This window comes from Panthera tigris, chromosome B2 (genome assembly GCF_018350195.1).
Source record: "Panthera tigris isolate Pti1 chromosome B2, P.tigris_Pti1_mat1.1, whole genome shotgun sequence".
Taxonomy (NCBI): Eukaryota; Metazoa; Chordata; class Mammalia; order Carnivora; family Felidae; genus Panthera; species Panthera tigris.
The window spans coordinates 39,081,909-39,090,379 of record NC_056664.1 but is presented as its reverse complement, the minus strand read 5'-3'; the positions used below and the strand labels follow the sequence as shown (position 1 = coordinate 39,090,379).

The following is an 8,471-nucleotide window of genomic DNA, read 5'->3' as shown; positions in this document are numbered from 1 at the left end:
TGATATATATGTGTTGGAAGAATGAATGGGTTTCTGTTTTACTCAGAGTTTCATCAAGCACTTTCCTCATTTATTGATATGATCGCATTTTCCCCTTAAAGATGGCATAACGACTTATGTTAATCGATTTCCTGTCATACATCTGTGTGTGACTAGGATAAATCCCACTTGATCATAATGACATTTTGCCAGATTCCATTTACTAGTATTTTATTTTGTATTTTTACGTTTACATTCAGAAGAATGATTGGTCCACAGTTCCTTCTCCTAAGCCATCTGTACCAGGTTTTGGTACTAAGACTATGCTGGCTTCCCCAAATAAATTGCAGTGCTTTATCTTTTCCTATGATTTGGAAGAGTTTAATTAACGTTGGAATTATTTGTTCTTTAAAGGTTACATAGAGCTCAGCTGTGAAACCATCTGTTCCTGGTGCCTTTTGTGATGGTGGATCTTTAACTGCCTTTCCAGTCTCCCTGTGGTACGTAATTGGTCTTCCTGTTTTCTACTTCTCGTTGGGTCAATTTAGGTAATTTATATCTTTCTAGGTACATATCCACTCCTGGGTGTCCTGTTTTGTTTCTGCAGAGCTGACATAGAAGTCTCTTGTTATGTTTTAGCCCTCAGTGCATAGGTGCCTGTCTCCTCTCTTGTTCCTAATTCTGCTTGAGTTCATTCTCTTTTCCCTGGAATCAGGCTCCTGAAGAGTTTAGGTGATCTCAGTGCTTTGGAGAACCAGAGAGGCCTGTGCCCAGACTCGGAACCCATGGGCTGGTGGACAGAGGTACCTGTGGGAGTTCTGGCAGGAAGCAGCCCCAGAAGGAAGATGGCTGCAGGACCCCAGCTGGAGAGGGTAGGGGGATGGGGCTGGTGGGTGGGGTTTGACTCCTGGCCCTCCCACTTCCTGGTTGTGTGACCTCAGAGAGACACTCTGCTTCTCTGCCCTTGAGTTTCCCTCTCTATGAGGAGGGAGGGCAGTAGCAGTGCCAAGCTCTCACATGGGTGGGGTGGAGAGCTGGATGCCCATACTCGAGCAAAGTGCTGGGCATAGTACCTGGCAGGGGGTGCATGTGCAGTTAGCATCAGCCTGCGTTATGGAGAAAACATGGTGGAGGGAACAAGAGGCCATGAGGATTTCCAGAAATCACTGGGCATCCGATGGAAGAATGGATTTTGAGCCTGGAGCCTGCAGATATTTGTGAGGAGTTATGGTCCAGGGGACTAAGGGGAGTGTAGCTTCCTTCTGTGGTACTGGCCTGGTTAGATATGGGGCCATCGCAGCGACACATACAATCATCACATCTTCCCTATGGCCCTATAAAGTGGGTATTGGGTGGAATCCATCATGGTGCCAATATTTGGCCATACTTAACGTACAAAAAGGCAGTTTCATATGGTTCACTCTACTGTTATTATTATCTTCATTTCTCAGATGACAGGTTCAGAGAGCGTGAGCAGCTGTCCTAGGGTCACACAGTCTGCTAGTACAGGGTACTTTGGTCAAACCAGAGCCATAAAATTCCAAAGCCTATAGGATACTTCCTAGCATAGTCAGAAAAACAAAAACCCACAAAAGCCATTACAAAGATATGTTCTGCAAACCCAGCTTGAACATTGGCTAATACCAGTGGCTGCAAAGCAGTAATTGAGCATCTAAGAGGCTGATCTAAACAGGTGGGGAGGTACAGATCTCTGACAGAGAAAGCTCCTGGGATCTAAAAAGCCAATCCCTAGTGCTCTGGCTTATGAAGGTAACCACTGTCATCCTAACCTCCCGTTTATGGAACTATTTCAGCCAGTATCCTACTAAAGCGCAGGTATTTATTTATAGGACCTGGGAGCTCTTGAAAGGCAGGGATCCTCTCTCATTTATCTTATAACCATCTTCCAAGTTACAAGTTTTCTGATCAATGGTCAACTGTACACATTTTAGCTTCTTACACAAGGGACTGCTCATTGAGACAAAGTTTGGGGAAAGAGGGATGGTAATATTTATGTAGTTTTGCTCAACACAGGCAAGAGAAAATGGGTTCTAATAGTTACATGGGGTCTGTCCCTCCAGGGGTCTATGGTTGATGATACCTAAGATAGTCTTAAACTTGGGACTTTATGAAGATGACAGAATGATTTGTTGATGGGAAGGTCTGGGTTTTCGTAAGGATGCACATGTATGCATGGTTCACGTGCACATACAACAGATTGATGTTGAGAATGTACTGTCAGTCTTCAGGTCCCCACTCTAAGGGACTAGGCTAATCCTTAACTAGAAGGGGGAGGATGCTGACTCTATGCGTTGGCCTGAAGCTCTGTGCTGGGACATCCACCTCTTGCTCCAGAACCTTCCTTTCTGAGCCTCAGCCACTTCTCATGCACTGACTCAAACCCTCACTAAGGCCTAAAGAATTGGATCTCAGTCAATTTCCAAGGGGGTGTCGCCTCTCCCCAGCACACTGCACAATTCTGTCTCTAGTTGGGCATCATGCACCCTGGTCTTTAATCTGAGAGGACCGAGGGTGTCTTCCCTCTGTTGGGACCAGTGAGACTCTGCCCTGGCTTTTCTATCTCTGTTTACAGAAATGATAAGAGTCATTCACCTCAGCCTGTTTTTTTGGGGTGCAGATGGTTTGCAGAATCCAAGCTAAGAACGGAGTGCCCACCCATGGGGCCCAGGCTATTTCTGTGAAACCTGCTGAGGTCGACTCCATGTCCTGTCAATCCCTCTTGGTACTCTGGTTTCAGCACATGCTTACAGCTTCCTACTACAAACACTTGCTGCTCTCTGCTCCCGAGCTTTCTCTGGTTGCAAGAAAGTGGAGGCTAGGGTAAGGTACATTCTAGAAAGAAGTATTGAGAAGTTAGAGTGTCTGGAAAGAACCCTCCCCAAATGACGGATAAGAATTAGTGGATAAATACCCCAGTTCCTTGCCCCTCAGGTGGGACGCCCTGTGACGTGTTCTATGCAGTTTCCCAGAGGGTGGCCAGAGGAACGGAGCTCATTAACACATTCATTCCTTCTCTTATTTCTCCATTCTCTTGCTGCTGGCTCACTTCCCAAATAAGCACCTTGTAACCAAATCCTTGTCTCAGGGTCTGCTTCAGGGGAACCCTGCTAAGACATCCTTTAAACACCCTTCCATCTCAACCCAGCCACCCACATGCACCTGCTGATTGATTGGGTGATGCTCTGCAAATACCAGCAGGCAGCTGCCTTTCTCTTAGCTGTTCTGTCCTCTTTGTAGCTCAGACCTTTGGGATTTGTGAGTCTAGAGAATATTTGTCAAATGTGCTCATTCTGCTGCCTGAGCAAGGTTTAAGCAAACCCACACCACTTACTTCTATAGCATGCTCCCTGGTATCTTCAAGGGTGGAAGCATTTGCGGGAAGAATTTGGCCTCACTTGTATATGGACACAGTGTGGGCCAGAGTTGAATGTCAGCACTCTGCTGTGACAGCATTCTGGTTACCGTGGCTCCTCTGTGTGGTGTTGCCCCAAAGACCACATGGAGATTCTCTATCGCCCATCCAGCCTTTCCCAAGGGGTAGAATTTTTGACACTCCAGAGGGCATGGGACTGCCCCAGCACTTCTGTCTGTCTTCAGTTAGAGACGTGGAGTCTGTGAGTCTTCATTCAGGTGCAAGGCCTGGCCGTGCCTCAGTGAGCTGATCTCTGACCTGCCTCCTGTGCCCACCGGCATCTGGATGTCTAAGGCATCTCCCACAACGTGCTCCAACTGAAACCCACTCTCCTGCAGTCTCCTCTGTCATGGTTAACAGCAACTCCTTCCTTCCAGTAGCTTGAAACAAGACCCTAAGGGTCATTTAGACTCCTCTTTTCCTTTCACACTTCACATCCCATCCTGCTGCCTTCATCCTCCAAGTTCTGTCTGATCACTTCTCTCCACCTCCCCGCTGCCTCTCTCATCCAAGTCATCATTTCTTGCCTAGACTTTTGCAGTAGCAACGCCTCCCACACTGATGTCCTGATCCCACCCCCACTATCCTTATGTCTATTCATGACACAGCAGCTGTTGAAACCAAGAGAAGGTCCCACTTCTGCTCAGAGGCCTCCTGCAGCTCCTACCCTGGTGGAGTAAAGCCAAGTCCTTAGAATGGCCACAAGGTGCCATGAGAAACTGGCCCCCAAACTTCTCCGTACCTCTCTGACTTCAGCTCCTACGACTCAGTTCCTGGCTCACTCCACTGCAGCTACACTGCACTCCTTGCTTTTTTCTCCAACATTCAGTCATGCCCCTGCCTTGTGGATGTTACACTCACTGTTCCCTCTGCCTGGAACATCCTGCCCCCAGAAGAGGCTCCCTTACCTCCTTTAGGCCTTCAGTCAAATATTTTCTTGCTTAAAACTGTCTTCACCTCCAGAGCATTCTCTATCCCCATCCTCTGCTTTATTTTTCTTTCCAGCACTTATTGCCATCTGACACCCAGTTGCTTTACTTGGTTACCTTGTTATAGCTAACTAGGATGTAAACTCACTGAGAGTAGGGACCATTCCTGTTCACCAGTATACCTGCGATTAGAACAAGCCTTGGCAAGTGGTAGGTGTTCAATAAGTGTTTGTTGGAAAATAAATATATGTACAATAGGCTGTGATCTTGAGTAAGTCATTCTTCTTCTCTAGACCTCAAGTACCAGGGAAAGAGCCACCGTAGGTGATTTCCAAGGCTCTGTTCCCGCTCTTACTCTTTGGTTTCAAGAAGAGGCTCACTTTAGGGAGCCAGCTCTGAGACTAGAAACATCACTAGCTTTGTCAGCCACATCAGGACTGAGCTTCCTGCTTTGACTGAGGGATCATTTAGGGAAATGGAGAAAGTGACAGGTATATTACTTTGCGCATGTGTAGGGTGGACAGTAAAGGCACGGATCTTGGCATCCACCACTGGGGCACCTGAGGTCTGTGCCCAGCTGGCTTCTTTATCTAACTTGCTGAAACCTTGAGGTTGAAATTTGAAGGGCGTGTAACATCTTTCTTTATGCCCTGGACTGCTGTTGTGTGTGTGTGTGTGTGTGTGTGTGTGCGCGCGCACGCACATGTGCGTGTAAGTACCCAACACCTAATGAATAAGAACTCAGGAATATGAGCCAATGTAACAATGGGAACAAGAATGCAGAAGCCAACTTCAATTACCCAGCCCACTCCCTGACCCTTGGTCCCCAGCCATCCCAGGCATTCTGACCGCGCTTCCCACAGCCAAGGGTCTGCACACCTTACCTGCCATCACAGGTGCGTGAGTGCTCCTCTCTGGGAGAGGTGCTTGCCCCTCTTTCCATGGCTCTGACAGCAAGGCAACAGCGGTACCTTGAGCCAAGCCCAAGCCTGGGGTCCTGCCCTCCTACGGGCATTGCGTTCTCTCTGCCACTGTCACAGCTGCTGCCTGGGGGTCTGAGTGGAGGCTGTACCCACAAGTGGAGGGACTGGGCAGGCGGTAAAGTGTTTTTTTTCAGTACAGGAAGGGTCTCCCCATATGGCAAGGCATGTTTGGGAACAGGGTGGGGCTGACAACCTCCGCCCTTGCTCTGGCTGTGTTGGCAATGCTCCACCCTGCTGAGCTGGATGGAGAGACTAAGAGGAGAGGTGATGCTTGTGGAATACCATCCGGGCTGAGGGTTGGACATTTTGTGAGTCTGACACCTGGGAGACTCCAGAGCACTTGCCAGGTGGGAACTGAGGGAGGAGAAGAATTTTGCAAAGTTCGTGAAATTAAACTGGATTCCCATTACTATTCTTTAAGAGATGCAGAAAAAATGGACACAAATGTAAAATTACTTTTGGCTACTAGACTGTGTTCATTTATATGTGATGCTGTACAGAGAACGTGTCACATGGAACCCTGGCTTATGTTCAGCTTACGTATGCTTGTGTTTGGAAGAGGTGTTTGAATGTGAAGGATAAAGTGTAAAAAAAAGGTTCAGTGACAGAGATATGAAAACCAGGAAGGAAAGAAATAAAGATAGAGGGTTTAAAAAAAGAGGGAAAAACACAGAAGAATAAAAGGAAGGGGAAGGTATCAGAAAAATGGGTAAGTGAGGTAAGTATACACAGAAGTATTGGGGAAATAGAAATGAGGGAAAGTGGGTTTTTCTTCTCTCTGTATCCCAAGGCTCTCTAGTACTGTTTTAAGTCCACTAAGTTTTGGGTTGGGTTAACCAAAACATCCTCACCACAGGAAAGGCTCCATGATATTTTCTATCATATTTAATTCTGTTTTAGTTTTCAAAATGCTAAATTGATTTCATGACCCACTCATGAGTCATGGTCCAGTTTGAAAAGTACTGCCCTAATCAATGGCAGATGTATTTAAGATCATGGGTGTTCCAACCTTTCCCTCCATCTGGTTGCTCTTAGAATCATGACGTATAAGAGGTGAAAGGCAATCGGAAGATGTCACCCAGCCCAGGACTGTGTCTCAGAAGGGGCTGCCCTAAGCCACCGTGTTCTCCAGGTAGACAATTCTACTCAATAGATAATTTTACTCAGGGGAAGTATTTAGCCCTTTTGTGTGCCTAGTTCTGAATCCTGTTAAGCATACTTTATAGCCAAGCAGAGTCTACTGATACCCAATTCTGCCAGAAACTGAATTTGTCCCCACAAATGGTGGAAGGCTATCACTCACCCTCCTGCCAATACCCACCCTTTGGTCCCTGTTTCTCAAGTCTCTGGCTTAAGATAAAGGAAGCATCTTGGTATGTCATTCAAGCTTCCTATCACACAATCTTACCAAATACATGGTTTCTTCCTCTGATGCAGTGACTCCTGAATCATATTCCACAGACCAAATGGACCAGAACCACTGGCGGGAGCTTATAAAATGCATATTCCCAGGCCCCACTAGGAGATAGAGCCTCAAAAAATCCCTGGAGCATGGTGTCTGGAAATCTACACTTGAACAAGCTCCCCAACTAGATTTGCTGCACACTGGCCTTTAGGGTCCACTAGGCTAAGGGCTATGGTTTGGATTAGTGCATGTCAGCTTTTCCTGCCTCAAGCCATGGGCAAGAAACATTCTGTCCGTATGCACACGTACACATATGTAAAGGAAACAGAAGCTTCATCAAACTCCACACTTGATGAAAGCTGTTTCCTATCTTGTTTTATTTTTTCAAATGCTGGTTGGAACTCATTAAACTTATTTTATGATTCACCAGTGGGTCACGCTCTACGGTTAATAACACAGCTGACCTAAGCAAACACAAGCTACGTGTCTTTTCAGTAGTCACGGCTCCTTCTCCTGAGTTTTGCTATAATAATGACCATTCAGAGTGGCATGCTTGGTCTCCATCTGTCCCCAGCAAGCCCTCGATTCTATTGTTAAGAGGGCTTACATTCAGGAAGTACTTACCTACCACCTTCTTATTCATCAGTGCTGGGTCTCCAGCTGAGCTCAGGCTGGAGCTCAGGGTGCAGCTGGACTGGACTGGGGGCCTGGGGCTCCCTCCAGGGCTCAGTTTGTAAGAGTCAGTTGCTTTAGGAACTTTTGGTTGCAGGGAGAAAGAAATAGTACGGGCAGGACGGTGCAGGGGAGTGATGGCTAACCTCTGCTTTTTCTCCATGATGACTGTTCCTGAGTCCTCAGGAAGCAGAAGCTGTGGTTCAAAGCCCAAGATGGGGTCCGTGAAGGCCACAGGAGTCTTCCTGCAAGGGCGGACCTTCTTCAGTGTCCAGCTTCTCGAAGCACCTGTGAGGCACCTCTGGGAGCCCCAGAAATGAACTGGAGAACGCTGCTGAGGTAGAATGTTGGGTTCCTTCCTCTGTGTTATCCAGTAATTTCTGTCACCTTCTCCTGAATTTAGATTTTCATCTTATGTCACTTCTGGGGCTGAGAGGTTCCCTGGCCTTCTGTGTCATCAGGGCCTGCTCACCGCTAACCTGCCTCTTTCAGATGCAGAGTGGGAGACTCCTGGGCTACTCCAGGCCTGGGGATGGGTCCTCACTCCCCGTTCGACTCTCTCTGGGCCTCTGGCCTGCTTCTCAATCTCCATCTTTCAGCCCAATGAGGCACCATCTCCCTTGTCTGTCCTTAGACTTCAGCCCTCTGGCCCCTCCATCATTTTTGACATTTGAGACACCCACATTTAAAAATGTGCCGTTTATGGTGTCCAAGAAAGCCAAACAGATCCCCAAATGATTGATTTAGTGGTTGCAGCTGGGCCTGGTTGCAGACAGACAGCTAATGAGGTAATTTTTCTAAATGCACAGTGTAAACAGGATAACACCTCCCTCCTTCTCCGCCAAGTCTCTCTGGGCTTCCATACCTCTCCCTCAATTTTCTGCAGAGATGCACACACTTGTTTGCTCTAGTACACTGTTGTGGGTCGAGTTGTGGCCCCTCCAAATGATACGGTGGAGTCCTGACCCCCAGTTTTTCTGAATGCGGCCTGATTTGGAGACAGAGACTTTATGGAAGTTATTAAGTTACAATGGGGTTATTAGGGTGGGCCCTCACCCAGTATGATGGGT

General features: G+C 47.3%; 1 long non-coding RNA gene across 1 annotated transcript; it reads left to right on the top strand.

Annotated features, from left to right (window-relative positions):
• The first annotated feature begins 397 nt into the window (after positions 1–397).
• On the top strand, positions 398–7,731 carry LOC122238626. Its single transcript, XR_006217630.1, has 4 exons — positions 398–479; positions 695–851; positions 6,360–6,456; positions 7,588–7,731. It is a non-coding gene; the product is annotated as an uncharacterized LOC122238626 (long non-coding RNA).
• Positions 7,732–8,471: the final 740 nt, after the last annotated feature.